The sequence below is a fragment of the Eptatretus burgeri genome, chromosome 20 (genome assembly GCF_056783735.1).
Source record: "Eptatretus burgeri isolate ZD-2024b chromosome 20, Ebu_testis_v1, whole genome shotgun sequence".
NCBI classification, from domain to species: Eukaryota; Metazoa; Chordata; class Myxini; order Myxiniformes; family Myxinidae; genus Eptatretus; species Eptatretus burgeri.
This window is the reverse complement of record NC_140980.1, coordinates 18,289-37,335: the sequence shown is the minus strand read 5'-3', so window position 1 is coordinate 37,335 and position 19,047 is coordinate 18,289. Positions and strand designations below refer to the sequence as shown.

The following is a 19,047-nucleotide window of genomic DNA, read 5'->3' as shown; positions in this document are numbered from 1 at the left end:
GCACGTGATCGCGCTGGACCAATCATGTTGGGTGATTTACCTCGAGGTGCACATCTTCTACTCGGCGGCACGTGATCGCGCTGGACCAATCATGTTGGGTGATTTTCCTCGAGGTGCACAACTCATATTCGGCGGCACGTGATCGCGCTGGACCAATCATGTTGGGTGATTTACCTCGAGGTGCACTTTTACTCGGCGGTACGTGATCGCGCTGGACCAATCATGTTGGGTGATTTACCTCGAGGTGCACGTCTTCGACTCAGCGGCACGTGATCGCGCTGGACCAATCATGTTGGGCGATTTCTGCTGGTTGCTGCATCGTGAAACTGACACAGAGCAGCACAAACGCAAAGCCAAATGCCTAAAGCATTTTTAATTCCGTTCTAGTGGAGTTTTTCTGTAATTTCTATAATTTTGAAGCATTCATGATGAAATAAATGAATAAATGAATTTTTGTAAATTTCATTGAAATCCTAACTTCGAGGCAATGGGAATATTTCTGTTACTGAAAATCCTGACGTGATACAGCAAAACGGTTATGATTTTTGAAATCAGCGTACCCAAATTAGTCTAAATCACTTTACACATCTCCAGTAAAAAAATTTTGTTGTTCAGTGTATTCGGCGGCACGTGATCGCGCTGGACCAATCATGTTGGGCGATTTACCTCGAGGTGCACAACTCATATTCGGCGGCACGTGATCGCGCTGGACCAATCATGTTGGGCGATTTACCTCGAGGTGCACATCCACGCGGCGGCACGTGATCGCGCTGGACCAATCATGTTGGGTGATTTACCTCGAGGTGCACGTCTTCTGCTCGGCGGCACGTGATCGCGCTGGACCAATCATGTTGGGTGATTTACCTCGAGGTGCACTTATACTCGGCGGCACGTGATCGCGCTGGACCAATCATGTTGGGTGATTTACCTCGAGGTGCACAACTCATATTCGGCGGCACGTGATCGCGCTGGACCAATCATGTTGGGCGATTTACCTCGAGGTGCACGTCTTCGACTCGGCGGCACGTGATCGCGGTGGACCAATCATGTTGGGTGATTTACCTCGAGGTGCACATCCACGCGGCGGCACGTGATCGCGCTGGACCAATCATGTTGGGTGATTTACCTCGAGGTGCACATCTTCTACTCGGCGGCACGTGATCGCGCTGGACCAATCATGTTGGGTGATTTACCTCGAGGTGCACAACTCATATTCGGCGGCACGTGATCGCGCTGGACCAATCATGTTGGGCGATTTATCTCGAGGTGCACGTCTTCTCGGCGGCACGTGATCTCGCTGGACCAATCATGTTGGGTGATTTACCTCGAGGTGCACGTCTTCGACTCGGCGGCACGTGATCGCGCTGGACCAATCATGTTGGGTGATTTACCTCGAGGTGCACGTCTTCATACTCGGCGGCACGTGATCGCGCTGGACCAATCATGTTGGGTGATTTACCTCGAGGTGCACATCTTCTACTCGGCGGCACGTGATCGCGCTGGACCAATCATGTTGGGTGATTTACCTCGAGGTGCACAACTCATATTCGGCGGCACGTGATCGCGCTGGACCAATCATGTGGGGTGATTTACCTCGAGGTGCACTTATACTCGGCGGCACGTGATCGCGCTGGACCAATCATGTTGGGTGATTTACCTCGAGGTGCACGTCTTCGACTCAGCGGCACGTGATCGCGCTGGACCAATCATGTTGGGTGATTTACCTCGAGGTGCACATCTTCAACTCGGCGGCACGTGATCGCGCTGGACCAATCATGTTGGGTGATTTACCTCGAGGTGCACATCTTCAACTCGGCGGCACGTGATCGCGCTGGACCAATCATGTTGGGTGATTTACCTCAAGGTGCACGTCTTCTACTCCGCGGCACGTGATCGCGCTGGACCAATCATGTTGGGTGATTTACCTCGAGGTGCAAGTCTTCCACTCAGCGGCACGTGATCGCGCTGGACCAATCATGTTGGGTGATTTACCTCGAGGTGCACAACTCATATTCGGCGGCACGTGATCGCGCTGGACCAATCATGTTTGGCGATTTACCTCGAGGTGCACATCGACTCGGCGGCACGTGATCTCGCTGGACCAATCATGTTGGGCGATTTACCTCGAGGTGCACAACTCATATTCGGCGGCACGTGATCGCGCTGGACCAATCATGTTGGGCGATTTACCTCGAGGTGCACATCCACGCGGCGGCACGTGATCGCGCTGGACCAATCATGTTGGGTGATTTACCTCGAGGTGCACGTCTTCTTCTCGGCGGCACGTGATCGCGGTGGACCAATCATGTTGGGTGATTTACCTCGAGGTGCACTTTTACTCGGCGGCACGTGATCGCGCTGGACCAATCATGTTGGGTGATTTACCTCGAGGTGCACAACTCATATTCGGCGGCACGTGATCGCACTGGACCAATCATGTGGGGTGATTTACCTCGAGGTGCACTTGTACTCGGCGGCACGTGATCGCGCTGGACCAATCATGTTGGGTGATTTACCTCGAGGTGCACGTCTTCGACTCAGCGGCACGTGATCGCGCTGGACCAATCATGTTGGGTGATTTACCTCGAGGTGCACATCTTCGACTCGGCGGCACGTGATCGCGGTGGACCAATCATGTTGGGTCATTTACCTCGAGGTGCACAACTCATATTCGGCGGCACGTGATCGTGCTGGACCAATCATGTTGGGTGATTTACCTCGAGGTGCACTTATACTCGGCGGCACGTGATCGCGCTGGACCAATCATGTTGGGTGATTTACCTCGAGGTGCACGTCTTCTACTCGGCGGCACGTGATCGCGCTGGACCAATCATGTTGGGTGATTTACCTCGAGGTGCACGTCTTCTACTCGGCGGCACGTGATCGCGCTGGACCAATCATGTTGGGTGATTTACCTCGAGGTGCAAGTCTTCCACTCAGCGGCACGTGATCGCGCTGGACCAATCATGTTGGGTGATTTACCTCGAGGTGCACATCTTCTACTCGGCGGCACGTGATCGCGCTGGACCAATCATGTTGGGTGATTTCCCTCGAGGTGCACAACTCATATTCGGCGGCACGTGATCGCGCTGGACCAATCATGTTGGGCTATTTACCTCGAGGTGCACATCTACTCGGCGGCACGTGATCGCGCTGGACCAATCATGTTGGGTGATTTACCTCGAGGTGCACAACTCATATTCGGCGGCACGTGATCGCGCTGGACCAATCATGTTGGGCGATTTACCTCGAGGTGCACATCTACTCGGCGGCACGTGATCTCGCTGGACCAATCATGTTGGGTGATTTACCTCGAGGTGCACGTCTTCGACTCAGCGGCACGTGATCGCGCTGGACCAATCATGTTGGGTGATTTACCTCGAGGTGCATTTATACTCGGCGGCACGTGATCGCGCTGGACCAATCATGTTGGGTGATTTACCTCGAGGTGCAAGTCTTCGACTCAGCGGCACGTGATCGCGCTGGACCAATCATGTTGGGCGATTTATCTCGAGGTGCACGTCTTCTGCTCGGCGGCACGTGATCGCGCTGGACCAATCATGTTGGGTGATTAACCTCGAGGTGCACATCGACTCGGCGGCACGTGATCTCGCTGGACCAATCATGTTGGGCGATTTACCTCGAGGTGCACAACTCATATTCGGCGGCACGTGATCGCGCTGGACCAATCATGTTGGGCGATTTACCTCGAGGTGCACATCCACGCGGCGGCACGTGATCGCGCTGGACCAATCATGTTGGGTGATTTACCTCGAGGTGCACGTCTTCTACTCGGCGGCACGTGATCGCGGTGGACCAATCATGTTGGGCGATTTACCTCGAGGTGCACATCGACTCGGCGGCACGTGATCTCGCTGGACCAATCATGTTGGGCGATTTACCTCGAGGTGCACATCGACTCGGCGGCACGTGATCTTGCTGGACCAATCATGTTGGGTGATTTCCCTCGAGGTGCACTTTTACTCGCCGGCACGTGATCGCGCTGGACCAATCATGTTGCGTGATTTACCTCGAGGTGCACTTATACTCGGCGGCACGTGATCGCGCTGGACCAATCATGTTGGGTGATTTACCTCGAGGTGCACATCTTCTACTCGGCGGCACGTGATCGCGCTGGACCAATCATGTTGGGTGATTAACCTCGAGGTGCACATTGACTCGGCGGCACGTGATCTCGCTGGACCAATCATGTTGGGCGATTTACCTATAGGTGCACAACTCATATTCGGCGGCACGTGATCGCGCTGGACCAATCATGTTGGGCGATTTACCTATAGGTGCACAACTCATATTCGGCGGCACGTGATCGCGCTGGACCAATCATGTTGGGCGATTTACCTCGAGGTGCACATCCACGCGGCGGCACGTGATCGCGCTGGACCAATCATGTTGGGCGATTTATCTCGAGGTGCACGTCTTCTCGGCGGCACGTGATCTCGCTGGACCAATCATGTTGGGTGATTTACCTCGAGGTGCACTTTTACTCGGCGGCACGTGATCGCGCTGGACCAATCATGTTGGGTGATTTACCTCGAGGTGCACAACTCATATTCGGCGGCACGTGATCGCGCTGGACCAATCATGTTGGGTGATTTACCTCGAGGTGCACTTATACTCGGCGGCACGTGATCGCGCTGGACCAATCATGTTGGGTGATTTACCTCGAGGTGCACGTCTTCGACTCAGCGGCACGTGATCGCGCTGGACCAATCATGTTGGGTGATTTACCTCGAGGTGCACTTCTTCCCCTCGGCGGCACGTGATCGCGCTGGACCAATCATGTTGGGTGATTTACCTCGAGGTGCAAGTCTTCGACTCAGCGGCACGTGATCGCGCTGGACCAATCATGTTCGGCGATTTATCTCGAGGTGCACGTCTTCTCGGCGGCACGTGATCGCGCTGGACCAATCATGTTGGGTGATTAACCTCGAGGTGCACATCGACTCGGCGGCACGTGATCTCGCTGGACCAATCATGTTGGGCGATTTACCTCGAGGTGCACAACTCATATTCGGCGGCACGTGATCGCGCTGGACCAATCATGTTGGGCGATTTACCTCGAGGTGCACATCCACGCGGCGGCACGTGATCGCGCTGGACCAATCATGTTGGGTGATTTACCTCGAGGTGCACGTCTTCTACTCGGCGGCACGTGATCGCGGTGGACCAATCATGTTGGGTGATTTACCTCGAGGTGCACTTTTACTCGGCGGCACGTGATCGCGCTGGACCAATCATGTTGGGTGATTTACCGCGAGGTGCACAACTCATATTCGGCGGCACATGATCGCGCTAGACCAATCATGTTGGGTGATTTACCTCGAGGTGCACGTCTTCTACTAGGCGGCACGTGATCGCGGTGGACCAATCATGTTGGGTCATTTACCTCGAGGTGCACAACTCATATTCGGCGGCACGTGATCGTGCTGGACCAATCATGTTGGGTGATTTACCTCGAGGTGCACTTATACTCGGCGGCACGTGATCGCGCTGGACCAATCATGTTGGGTGATTTACCTCGAGGTGCACGTCTTCTACTCGGCGGCACGTGATCGCGCTGGACCAATCATGTTGGGTGATTTACCTCGAGGTGCACGTCTTCTACTCGGCGGCACGTGATCGCGCTGGACCAATCATGTTGGGTGATTTACCTCAAGGTGCACGTCTTCTACTCCGCGGCACGTGATCGCGCTGGACCAATCATGTTGGGTGATTTACCTCGAGGTGCACATCTTCTACTCGGCGGCACGTGATCGCGCTGGACCAATCATGTTGGGTGATTTTCCTCGAGGTGCACAACTCATATTCGGCGGCACGTGATCGCGCTGGACCAATCATGTTGGGTGATTTATCTCGAGGTGCACTTTTACTCGGCGGTACGTGATCGCGCTGGACCAATCATGTTCGTTGATTTACCTCGAGGTGCACGTCTTCGACTCAGCGGCACGTGATCGCGCTGGACCAATCATGTTGGGCGATTTCTGCTGGTTGCTGCATCGTGAAACTGACACAGAGCAGCACAAACGCAAAGCCAAATGCCTAAAGCATTTTTAATTCCGTTCTAGTGGAGTTTTTCTGTAATTTCTATAATTTTGAAGCATTCATGATGAAATAAATGAATAAATGAATTTTTGTAAATTTCATTGAAATCCTAACTTCGAGGCAATGGGAATATTTCTGTTACTGAAAATCCTGACGTGATACAGCAAAACGGTTATGATTTTTGAAATCAGCGTACCCAAATTAGTCTAAATCACTTTACACATCTCCAGTAAAAAAATTTTGTTGTTCAGTGTATTCGGCGGCACGTGATCGCGCTGGACCAATCATGTTGGGCGATTTACCTCGAGGTGCACAACTCATATTCGGCGGCACGTGATCGCGCTGGACCAATCATGTTGGGCGATTTACCTCGAGGTGCACATCCACGCGGCGGCACGTGATCGCGCTGGACCAATCATGTTGGGCGATTTACCTCGAGGTGCACAACTCATATTCGGCGGCACGTGATCGCGCTGGACCAATCATGTTGGGCGATTTACCTCGAGGTGCACATCCACGCGGCGGCACGTGATCGCGCTGGACCAATCATGTTGGGCGATTTATCTCGAGGTGCACGTCTTCTCGGCGGCACGTGATCTTGCTGGACCAATCATGTTGGGTTATTTACCTCGAGGTGCACTTATACTCGGCGGCACGTGATCGCGCTGGACCAATCATGTTGGGTGATTTACCTCGAGGTGCACAACTCATATTCGGCGGCACGTGATCGTGCTGGACCAATCATGTTGGGTGATTTACCTCGAGGTGCACTTATACTCGGCGGCACGTGATCGCGCTGGACCAATCATGTTGGGTGATTTACCTCGAGGTGCACGTCTTCTACTAGGCGGCACGTGATCGCGGTGGACCAATCATGTTGGGTCATTTACCTCGAGGTGCACAACTCATATTCGGCGGCACGTGATCGTGCTGGACCAATCATGTTGGGTGATTTACCTCGAGGTGCACAACTCATATTCGGCGGCACGTGATCGTGCTGGACCAATCATGTTGGGTGATTTACCTCGAGGTGCACGTCTTCTACTAGGCGGCACGTGATCGCGGTGGACCAATCATGTTGGGTCATTTACCTCGAGGTGCACAACTCATATTCGGCGGCACGTGATCGTGCTGGACCAATCATGTTGGGTGATTTACCTCGAGGTGCACTTATACTCGGCGGCACGTGATCGCGCTGGACCAATCATGTTGGGTGATTTACCTCGAGGTGCACGTCTTCTACTCGGCGGCACGTGATCGCGCTGGACCAATCATGTTGGGTGATTTACCTCGAGGTGCACGTCTTCTACTCGGCGGCACGTGATCGCGCTGGACCAATCATGTTGGGTGATTTACCTCAAGGTGCACGTCTTCTACTCCGCGGCACGTGATCGCGCTGGACCAATCATGTTGGGTGATTTACCTCGAGGTGCACATCTTCTACTCGGCGGCACGTGATCGCGCTGGACCAATCATGTTGGGTGATTTTCCTCGAGGTGCACAACTCATATTCGGCGGCACGTGATCGCGCTGGACCAATCATGTTGGGTGATTTATCTCGAGGTGCACTTTTACTCGGCGGTACGTGTCGCGCTGGACCAATCATGTTGGGTGATTTACCTCGAGGTGCACGTCTTCGACTCAGCGGCACGTGATCGCGCTGGACCAATCATGTTGGGCGATTTCTGCTGGTTGCTGCATCGTGAAACTGACACAGAGCAGCACAAACGCAAAGCCAAATGCCTAAAGCATTTTTAATTCCGTTCTAGTGGAGTTTTTCTGTAATTTCTATAATTTTGAAGCATTCATGATGAAATAAATGAATAAATGAATTTTTGTAAATTTCATTGAAATCCAAACTTCGAGGCAATGGGAATATTTCTGTTACTGAAAATCCTGACGTGATACAGCAAAACGGTTATGATTTTTGAAATCAGCGTACCCAAATTAGTCTAAATCACTTTACACATCTCCAGTAAAAAAATTTTGTTGTTCAGTGTATTCGGCGGCACGTGATCGCGCTGGACCAATCATGTTGGGTGATTTACCTCGAGGTGCACGTCTTCTGCTCGGCGGCACGTGATCGCGCTGGACCAATCATGTTCGGTGATTAACCTCGAGGTGCACATCGACTCGGCGGCACGTGATCTCGCTGGATCAATCATGTTGGGCGATTTACCTCGAGGTGCACAACTCATATTCGGCGGCACGTGATCGCGCTGGACCAATCATGTTGGGTGATTTACCTCGAGGTGCACGTCTTCTGCTCGGCGGCACGTGATCGCGCTGGACCAATCATGTTGGGTGATTAACTTCGAGGTGCACATTGACTCGGCGGCACGTGATCTCGCTGGACCAATCATGTTGGGCGATTTACCTCGAGGTGCACAACTCATATTCGGCGGCACGTGATCGCGCTGGACCAATCATGTTGGGCGATTTACCTCGAGGTGCACATCCACGCGGCGGCACGTGATCGCGCTGGACCAATCATGTTGGGTGATTTACCTCGAGGTGCACGTCTTCGACTCAGCGGCACGTGATCGCGCTGGACCAATCATGTTGGGCGATTTCTGCTGGTTGCTGCATCGTGAAACTGACACAGAGCAGCACAAACGCAAAGCCAAATGCCTAAAGCATTTTTAATTCCGTTCTAGTGGAGTTTTTCTGTAATTTCTATAATTTTGAAGCATTCATGATGAAATAAATGAATAAATGAATTTTTGTAAATTTCATTGAAATCCTAACTTCGAGGCAATGGGAATATTTCTGTTACTGAAAATCCTGACGTGATACAGCAAAACGGTTATGATTTTTGAAATCAGCGTACCCAAATTAGTCTAAATCACTTTACACATCTCCAGTAAAAAAATTTTGTTGTTCAGTGTATTCGGCGGCACGTGATCGCGCTGGACCAATCATGTTGGGCGATTTACCTCGAGGTGCACATCCACGCGGCGGCACGTGATCGCGCTGGACCAATCATGTTGGGCGATTTATCTCGAGGTGCACGTCTTCTCGGCGGCACGTGATCTTGCTGGACCAATCATGTTGGGTTATTTACCTGGAGGTGCACTTATACTCGGCGGCACGTGATCGCGCTGGACCAATCATGTTGGGTGATTTACCTCGAGGTGCACAACTCATATTCGGCGGCACGTGATCGCGCTGGACCAATCATGTTGGGCGATTTACCTCGAGGTGCACATCGACACGGCGGCACGTGATCTTGCTGGACCAATCATGTTGGGTTATTTACCTAGAGGTGCACTTATACTCGGCGGCACGTGATCGCGCTGGACCAATCATGTTGGGTGATTTACCTCGAGGTGCACTTATACTCGGCGGCACGTGATCGCGCTGGACCAATCATGTTGGGTGATTTACCTCGAGGTGCACGTCTTCGACTCAGCGGCACGTGATCGCGCTGGACCAATCATGTTGGGTGATTTACCTCGAGGTGCACTTCTTCCCCTCGGCGGCACGTGATCGCGCTGGACCAATCATGTTGGGTGATTTACCTCGAGGTGCAAGTCTTCGACTCAGCGGCACGTGATCGCGCTGGACCAATCATGTTCGGCGATTTATCTCGAGGTGCACGTCTTCTCGGCGGCACGTGATCGCGCTGGACCAATCATGTTGGGTGATTAACCTCGAGGTGCACATCGACTCGGCGGCACGTGATCTCGCTGGACCAATCATGTTGGGCGATTTACCTCGAGGTGCACAACTCATATTCGGCGGCACGTGATCGCGCTGGACCAATCATGTTGGGCGATTTACCTCGAGGTGCACATCCACGCGGCGGCACGTGATCGCGCTGGACCAATCATGTTGGGTGATTTACCTCGAGGTGCACGTCTTCTTCTCGGCGGCACGTGATCGCGGTGGACCAATCATGTTGGGTGATTTACCTCGAGGTGCACTTTTACTCGGCGGCACGTGATCGCGCTGGACCAATCATGTTGGGTGATTTACCTCGAGGTGCACAACTCATATTCGGCGGCACGTGATCGCGCTGGACCAATCATGTTGGGTGATTTACCTCGAGGTGCACGTCTTCTACTAGGCGGCACGTGATCGCGGTGGACCAATCATGTTGGGTCATTTACCTCGAGGTGCACAACTCATATTCGGCGGCACGTGATCGTGCTGGACCAATCATGTTGGGTGATTTACCTCGAGGTGCACTTATACTCGGCGGCACGTGATCGCGCTGGACCAATCATGTTGGGTGATTTACCTCGAGGTGCACGTCTTCTACTCGGCGGCACGTGATCGCGCTGGACCAATCATGTTGGGTGATTTACCTCGAGGTGCACGTCTTCTACTCGGCGGCACGTGATCGCGCTGGACCAATCATGTTGGGTGATTTACCTCAAGGTGCACGTCTTCTACTCCGCGGCACGTGATCGCGCTGGACCAATCATGTTGGGTGATTTACCTCGAGGTGCACATCTTCTACTCGGCGGCACGTGATCGCGCTGGACCAATCATGTTGGGTGATTTTCCTCGAGGTGCACAACTCATATTCGGCGGCACGTGATCGCGCTGGACCAATCATGTTGGGTGATTTATCTCGAGGTGCACTTTTACTCGGCGGTACGTGATCGCGCTGGACCAATCATGTTGGGTGATTTACCTCGAGGTGCACGTCTTCGACTCAGCGGCACGTGATCGCGCTGGACCAATCATGTTGGGCGATTTCTGCTGGTTGCTGCATCGTGAAACTGACACAGAGCAGCACAAACGCAAAGCCAAATGCCTAAAGCATTTTTAATTCCGTTCTAGTGGAGTTTTTCTGTAATTTCTATAATTTTGAAGCATTCATGATGAAATAAATGAATAAATGAATTTTTGTAAATTTCATTGAAATCCTAACTTCGAGGCAATGGGAATATTTCTGTTACTGAAAATCCTGACGTGATACAGCAAAACGGTTATGATTTTTGAAATCAGCGTACCCAAATTAGTCTAAATCACTTTACACATCTCCAGTAAAAAAATTTTGTTGTTCAGTGTATTCGGCGGCACGTGATCGCGCTGGACCAATCATGTTGGGCGATTTACCTCGAGGTGCACATCCACGCGGCGGCACGTGATCGCGCTGGACCAATCATGTTGGGCGATTTATCTCGAGGTGCACGTCTTCTACTCGGCGGCACGTGATCGCGGTGGACCAATCATGTTGGGTGATTTACCTCGAGGTGCACTTTTACTCGGCGGCACGTGATCGCGCTGGACCAATCATGTTGGGTGATTTACCTCGAGGTGCACAACTCATATTCGGCGGCACGTGATCGCGCTGGACCAATCATGTTGGGCGATTTACCTCGAGGTGCACATCCACGCGGCGGCACGTGATCGCGCTGGACCAATCATGTTGGGTGATTTACCTCGAGGTGCACTTATACTCGGCGGCACGTGATCGCGCTGGACCAATCATGTTGGGTGATTTACCTCGAGGTGCACAACTCATATTCGGCGGCACGTGATCGCGCTGGACCAATCATGTTGGGTGATTTACCTCGAGGTGCACATCTTCTACTCGGCGGCACGTGATCGCGCTGGACCAATCATGTTGGGTGATTTACCTCGAGGTGCACGTCTTCGACTCAGCGGCACGTGATCGCGCTGGACCAATCATGTTGGGTGATTTACCTCGAGGTGCACTTCTTCCCCTCGGCGGCACGTGATCGCGCTGGACCAATCATGTTGGGTGATTTACCTCGAGGTGCAAGTCTTCGACTCAGCGGCACGTGATCGCGCTGGACCAATCATGTTCGGCGATTTATCTCGAGGTGCACGTCTTCTCGGCGGCACGTGATCGCGCTGGACCAATCATGTTGGGTGATTAACCTCGAGGTGCACATCGACTCGGCGGCACGTGATCTCGCTGGACCAATCATGTTGGGCGATTTACCTCGAGGTGCACAACTCATATTCGGCGGCACGTGATCGCGCTGGACCAATCATGTTGGGCGATTTACCTCGAGGTGCACATCCACGCGGCGGCACGTGATCGCGCTGGACCAATCATGTTGGGTGATTTACCTCGAGGTGCACGTCTTCCACTCGGCGGCACGTGATCGCGGTGGACCAATCATGTTGGGTGATTTACCTCGAGGTGCACTTTTACTCGGCGGCACGTGATCGCGCTGGACCAATCATGTTGGGTGATTTACCTCGAGGTGCACAACTCATATTCGGCGGCACGTGATCGCGCTGGACCAATCATGTTGGGTGATTTACCTCGAGGTGCACTTATACTCGGCGGCACGTGATCGCGCTGGACCAATCATGTTGGGTGATTTACCTCGAGGTGCACGTCTTCGACTCAGCGGCACGTGATCGCGCTGGACCAATCATGTTGGGTGATTTACCTCGAGGTGCACTTCTTCCCCTCGGCGGCACGTGATCGCGCTGGACCAATCATGTTGGGTGATTTACCTCGAGGTGCAAGTCTTCGACTCAGCGGCACGTGATCGCGCTGGACCAATCATGTTGGGCGATTTATCTCGAGGTGCACGTCTTCTGCTCGGCGGCACGTGATCGCGCTGGACCAATCATGTTGGGTGATTAACCTCGAGGTGCACATCGACTCGGCGGCACGTGATCTCGCTGGACCAATCATGTTGGGCGATTTACCTCGAGGTGCACAACTCATATTCGGCGGCACGTGATCGCGCTGGACCAATCATGTTGGGCGATTTACCTCGAGGTGCACATCCACGCGGCGGCACGTGATCGCGCTGGACCAATCATGTTGGGTGATTTACCTCGAGGTGCACGTCTTCTACTCGGCGGCACGTGATCGCGGTGGACCAATCATGTTGGGTGATTTACCTCGAGGTGCACTTTTACTCGGCGGCACGTGATCGCGCTGGACCAATCATGTTGGGTGATTTACCTCGAGGTGCACAACTCATATTCGGCGGCACGTGATCGCGCTGGACCAATCATGTTGGGTGATTTACCTCGAGGTGCACTTATACTCGGCGGCACGTGATCGCGCTGGACCAATCATGTTGGGTGATTTACCTCGAGGTGCACGTCTTCCACTCGGCGGCACGTGATCGCGGTGGACCAATCATGTTGGGCGATTTATCTCGAGGTGCACATCTTCTCGGCGGCACGTGATCGCGCTGGACCAATCATGTTGGGTGATTTACCTCGAGGTGCACGTCTTCTACTAGGCGGCACGTGATCGCGGTGGACCAATCATGTTGGGTCATTTACCTCGAGGTGCACAACTCATATTCGGCGGCACGTGATCGCGCTGGACCAATCATGTTGGGTGATTTACCTCGAGGTGCACGTCTTCTACTCGGCGGCACGTGATCGCGCTGGACCAATCATGTTGGGTGATTTACCTCGAGGTGCACATCTTCTACTCGGCGGCACGTGATCGCGCTGGACCAATCATGTTGGGTGATTTACCTCGAGGTGCACATCTTCTACTCGGCGGCACGTGATCTCGCTGGACCAATCATGTTGGGTGATTTCCCTCGAGGTGCACAACTCATATTCGGCGGCACGTGATCGCGCTGGACCAATCATGTTGGGCTATTTACCTCGAGGTGCACATCTACTCGGCGGCACGTGATCGCGCTGGACCAATCATGTTGGGTGATTTACCTCGAGGTGCACAACTCATATTCGGCGGCACGTGATCGCGCTGGACCAATCATGTTGGGCGATTTACCTCGAGGTGCACATCTACTCGGCGGCACGTGATCTCGCTGGACCAATCATGCTGGGTGATTTACCTCGAGGTGCACGTCTTCGACTCGGCAGCACGTGATCTTGCTGGACCAATCATGTTGGGTGATTTACCTCGAGGTGCACTTATACTCGGCGGCACGTGATCGCGCTGGACCAATCATGTTGGGTGATTTACCTCGAGGTGCACGTCTTCTACTAGGCGGCACGTGATCGCGCTGGACCAATCATGTTGGGTCATTTACCTCGAGGTGCACAACTCATATTCGGCGGCACGTGATCGTGCTGGACCAATCATGTTGGGTGATTTACCTCGAGGTGCACTTATACTCGGCGGCACGTGATCGCGCTGGACCAATCATGTTGGGTGATTTACCTCGAGGTGCACGTCTTCTACTCGGCGGCACGTGATCGCGCTGGACCAATCATGTTGGGTGATTTACCTCGAGGTGCACGTCTTCTACTCGGCGGCACGTGATCGCGCTGGACCAATCATGTTGGGTGATTTACCTCGAGGTGCACGTCTTCTACTCGGCGGCACGTGATCGCGCTGGACCAATCATGTTGGGTGATTTACCTCAAGGTGCACGTCTTCTACTCCGCGGCACGTGATCGCGCTGGACCAATCATGTTGGGTGATTTACCTCGAGGTGCACATCTTCTACTCGGCGGCACGTGATCGCGCTGGACCAATCATGTTGGGTGATTTTCCTCGAGGTGCACAACTCATATTCGGCGGCACGTGATCGCGCTGGACCAATCATGTTGGGTGATTTACCTCGAGGTGCACTTTTACTCGGCGGTACGTGATCGCGCTGGACCAATCATGTTGGGTGATTTACCTCGAGGTGCACGTCTTCGACTCAGCGGCACGTGATCGCGCTGGACCAATCATGTTGGGCGATTTCTGCTGGTTGCTGCATCGTGAAACTGACACAGAGCAGCACAAACGCAAAGCCAAATGCCTAAAGCATTTTTAATTCCGTTCTAGTGGAGTTTTTCTGTAATTTCTATAATTTTGAAGCATTCATGATGAAATAAATGAATAAATGAATTTTTGTAAATTTCATTGAAATCCAAACTTCGAGGCAATGGGAATATTTCTGTTACTGAAAATCCTGACGTGATACAGCAAAACGGTTATGATTTTTGAAATCAGCGTACCCAAATTAGTCTAAATCACTTTACACATCTCCAGTAAAAAAATTTTGTTGTTCAGTGTATTCGGCGCACGTGATCGCGCTGGACCAATCATGTTGGGCGATTTACCTCGAGGTGCACATCTGCTCGGCGGCACGTGATCTCGCTGGACCAATCATGTTGGGTGATTTACCTCGAGGTGCACGTCTTCTCCTCGGCGGCACGTGATCGCGCTGGACCAATCATGTTGGGTGATTTACCTCGAGGTGCACGTCTTCTGCTCGGCGGCACGTGATCGCGCTGGACCAATCATGTTGGGTGATTAACCTCGAGGTGCACATTGACTCGGCGGCACGTGATCTCGCTGGACCAATCATGTTGGGCGATTTACCTCGAGGTGCACAACTCATATTCGGCGGCACGTGATCGCGCTGGACCAATCATGTTGGGCGATTTACCTCGAGGTGCACATCTTCTACTCGGCGGCACGTGATCGCGCTGGACCAATCATGTTGGGTGATTTACCTCGAGGTGCACAACTCATATTCGGCGGCACGTGATCGCGCTGGACCAATCATGTTGGGCGATTTACCTCGAGGTGCACATCTACTCGGCGGCACGTGATCGCGCTGGACCAATCATGTTGGGTGATTTACCTCGAGGTGCACAACTCATATTCGGCGGCACGTGATCGCGCTGGACCAATCATGTTGGGCGATTTACCTCGAGGTGCACATCTACTCGGCGGCACGTGATCGCGCTGGACCAATCATGTTGGGTGATTTACCTCGAGGTGCACGTCTTCGACTCGGCGGCACGTGATCGCGCTGGACCAATCATGTTGGGTGATTTACCTCGAGGTGCACATCTTCTACTCGGCGGCACGTGATCGCGCTGGACCAATCATGTTGGGTGATTTACCTCGAGGTGCACGTCTTCTACTCGGCGGCACGTGATCGCGCTGGACCAATCATGTTGGGTGATTTACCTCGAGGTGCACAACTCATATTCGGCGGCACGTGATCGCGCTGGACCAATCATGTTGGGTGATTTACCTCGAGGTGCACTTATACTCGGCGGCACGTGATCGCGCTGGACCAATCATGTTGGGTGATTTACCTCGAGGTGCACAACTCATATTCGGCGGCACGTGATCGCGCTGGACCAATCATGTTGGGTGATTTACCTCGAGGTGCACTTTTACTCGGCGGCACGTGATCGCGCTGGACCAATCATGTTGGGTGATTTACCTCGAGGTGCACGTCTTCGACTCAGCGGCACGTGATCGCGCTGGACCAATCATGTTGGGCGATTTCTGCTGGTTGCTGCATCGTGAAACTGACACAGAGCAGCACAAACGCAAAGCCAAATGCCTAAAGCATTTTTAATTCCGTTCTAGTGGAGTTTTTCTGTAATTTCTATAATTTTGAAGCATTCATGATGAAATAAATGAATAAATGAATTTTTGTAAATTTCATTGAAATCCAAACTTCGAGGCAATGGGAATATTTCTGTTACTGAAAATCCTGACGTGATACAGCAAAACGGTTATGATTTTTGAAATCAGCGTACCCAAATTAGTCTAAATCACTTTACACATCTCCAGTAAAAAAATTTTGTTGTTCAGTGTATTCGGCGGCACGTGATCGCGCTGGACCAATCATGTTGGGCGATTTACCTCGAGGTGCACGTCTTCTCGGCGGCACGTGATCGCGCTGGACCAATCATGTTGGGTGATTTACCTCGAGGTGCACGTCTTCTGCTCGGCGGCACGTGATCGCGCTGGACCAATCATGTTGGGTGATTTACCTCGAGGTGCACGTCTTCTGCTCGGCGGCACGTGATCGCGCTGGACCAATCATGTTGGGTGATTAACCTCGAGGTGCACATCGACTCGGCGGCACGTGATCTCGCTGGACCAATCATGTTGGGCGATTTACCTCGAGGTGCACAACTCATATTCGGCGGCACGTGATCGCGCTGGACCAATCATGTTGGGCGATTTACCTCGAGGTGCACATCTTCTACTCGGCGGCACGTGATCTCGCTGGACCAATCATGTTGGGTGATTTCCCTCGAGGTGCACAACTCATATTCGGCGGCACGTGATCGCGCTGGACCAATCATGTTGGGCTATTTACCTCGAGGTGCACATCTACTCGGCGGCACGTGATCGCGCTGGACCAATCATGTTGGGTGATTTACCTCGAGGTGCACAACTCATATTCGGCGGCACGTGATCGCGCTGGACCAATCATGTTGGGCGATTTACCTCGAGGTGCACATCTACTCGGCGGCACGTGATCTCGCTGGACCAATCATGCTGGGTGATTTACCTCGAGGTGCACGTCTTCGACTCGGCAGCACGTGATCTTGCTGGACCAATCATGTTGGGTGATTTACCTCGAGGTGCACTTATACTCGGCGGCACGTGATCGCGCTGGACCAATCATGTTGGGTGATTTACCTCGAGGTGCACGTCTTCTACTAGGCGGCACGTGATCGCGCTGGACCAATCATGTTGGGTCATTTACCTCGAGGTGCACAACTCATATTCGGCGGCACGTGATCGTGCTGGACCAATCATGTTGGGTGATTTACCTCGAGGTGCACTTATACTCGGCGGCACGTGATCGCGCTGGACCAATCATGTTGGGTGATTTACCTCGAGGTGCACGTCTTCTACTCGGCGGCACGTGATCGCGCTGGACCAATCATGTTGGGTGATTTACCTCGAGGTGCACGTCTTCTACTCGGCGGCACGTGATCGCGCTGGACCAATCATGTTGGGTGATTTACCTCGAGGTGCACATCTTCAACTCGGCGGCACGTGATCGCGCTGGACCAATCATGTTGGGTGATTTACCTCAAGGTGCACGTCTTCTACTCCGCGGCACGTGATCGCGCTGGACCAATCATGTTGGGTGATTTACCTCGAGGTGCACATCTTCTACTCGGCGGCACGTGATCGCGCTGGACCAATCATGTTGGGTGATTTTCCTCGAGGTGCACAACTCATATTCGGCGGCACGTGATCGCGCTGGACCAATCATGTTGGGTGATTTACCTCGAGGTGCACTTTTACTCGGCGGTACGTGATCGCGCTGGACCAATCATGTTGGGTGATTTACCTCGAGGTGCACGTCTTCGACTCAGCGGCACGTGATCGCGCTGGACCAATCATGTTGGGCGATTTCTGCTGGTTGCTGCATCGTGAAACTGACACAGAGCAGCACAAACGCAAAGCCAAATGCCTAAAGCATTTTTAATTCCGTTCTAGTGGAGTTTTTCTGTAATTTCTATAATTTTGAAGCATTCATGATGAAATAAATGAATAAATGAATTTTTGTAAATTTCATTGAAATCCAAACTTCGAGGCAATGGGAATATTTCTGTTACTGAAAATCCTGACGTGATACAGCAAAACGGTTATGATTTTTGAAATCAGCGTACCCAAATTAGTCTAAATCACTTTACACATCTCCAGTAAAAAAATTTTGTTGTTCAGTGTATTCGGCGGCACGTGATCGCGCTGGACCAATCATGTTGGGCGATTTATCTCGAGGTGCACATCTTCTCGGCGGCACGTGATCTCGCTGGACCAATCATGTTAGGTGATTTACCTCGAGGTGCACGTCTTCTCCTCGGCGGCACGTGATCGCGCTGGACCAATCATGTTGGGTGATTTACCTCGAGGTGCACGTCTTCTGCTCGGCGGCACGTGATCGCGCTGGACCAATCATGTTGGGTGATTAACCTCGAGGTGCACATTGACTCGGCGGCACGTGATCTCGCTGGACCAATCATGTTGGGCGATTTACCTCGAGGTGCACAACTCATATTCGGCGGCACGTGATCGCGCTGGACCAATCATGTTGGGCGATTTATCTCGAGGTGCACGTCTTCTCGGCGGCACGTGATCTCGCTGGACCAATCATGTTGGGTGATTTACCTCGAGGTGCACTTTTACTCGGCGGCACGTGATCGCGCTGGACCAATCATGTTGGGTGATTTACCTCGAGGTGCACAACTCAAATTCGGCGGCACGTGATCGCGCTGGACCAATCATGTTGGGTGATTTACCTCGAGGTGCACTTATACTCGGCGGCACGTGATCGCGCT

At 52.8% G+C, this 19,047-nt stretch overlaps 3 long non-coding RNA genes across 3 annotated transcripts in view; all 3 read left to right on the top strand.

Moving 5' to 3' along the window:
• LOC147008217 (uncharacterized) overlaps positions 1-3,571 on the top strand; it is a 5,828-nt gene extending 2,257 nt beyond the window's left edge. The window contains exon 2 of the long non-coding RNA XR_015053524.1: positions 3,254-3,571. This is a non-coding gene — a long non-coding RNA (uncharacterized LOC147008217). The remainder of the gene's footprint in view (positions 1-3,253) is intronic.
• LOC147008216 (uncharacterized) overlaps positions 1-6,176 on the top strand; it is a 16,658-nt gene extending 10,482 nt beyond the window's left edge. The window contains exon 2 of the long non-coding RNA XR_015053523.1: positions 5,347-6,176. This is a non-coding gene — a long non-coding RNA (uncharacterized LOC147008216). The remainder of the gene's footprint in view (positions 1-5,346) is intronic.
• The window catches only part of LOC147008215 (uncharacterized), a 53,207-nt gene extending 34,965 nt beyond the window's left edge, over positions 1-18,242 (top strand). The window contains exon 2 of the long non-coding RNA XR_015053525.1: positions 15,061-18,242. This is a non-coding gene — a long non-coding RNA (uncharacterized LOC147008215). The remainder of the gene's footprint in view (positions 1-15,060) is intronic.
• Positions 18,243-19,047: the final 805 nt, after the last annotated feature.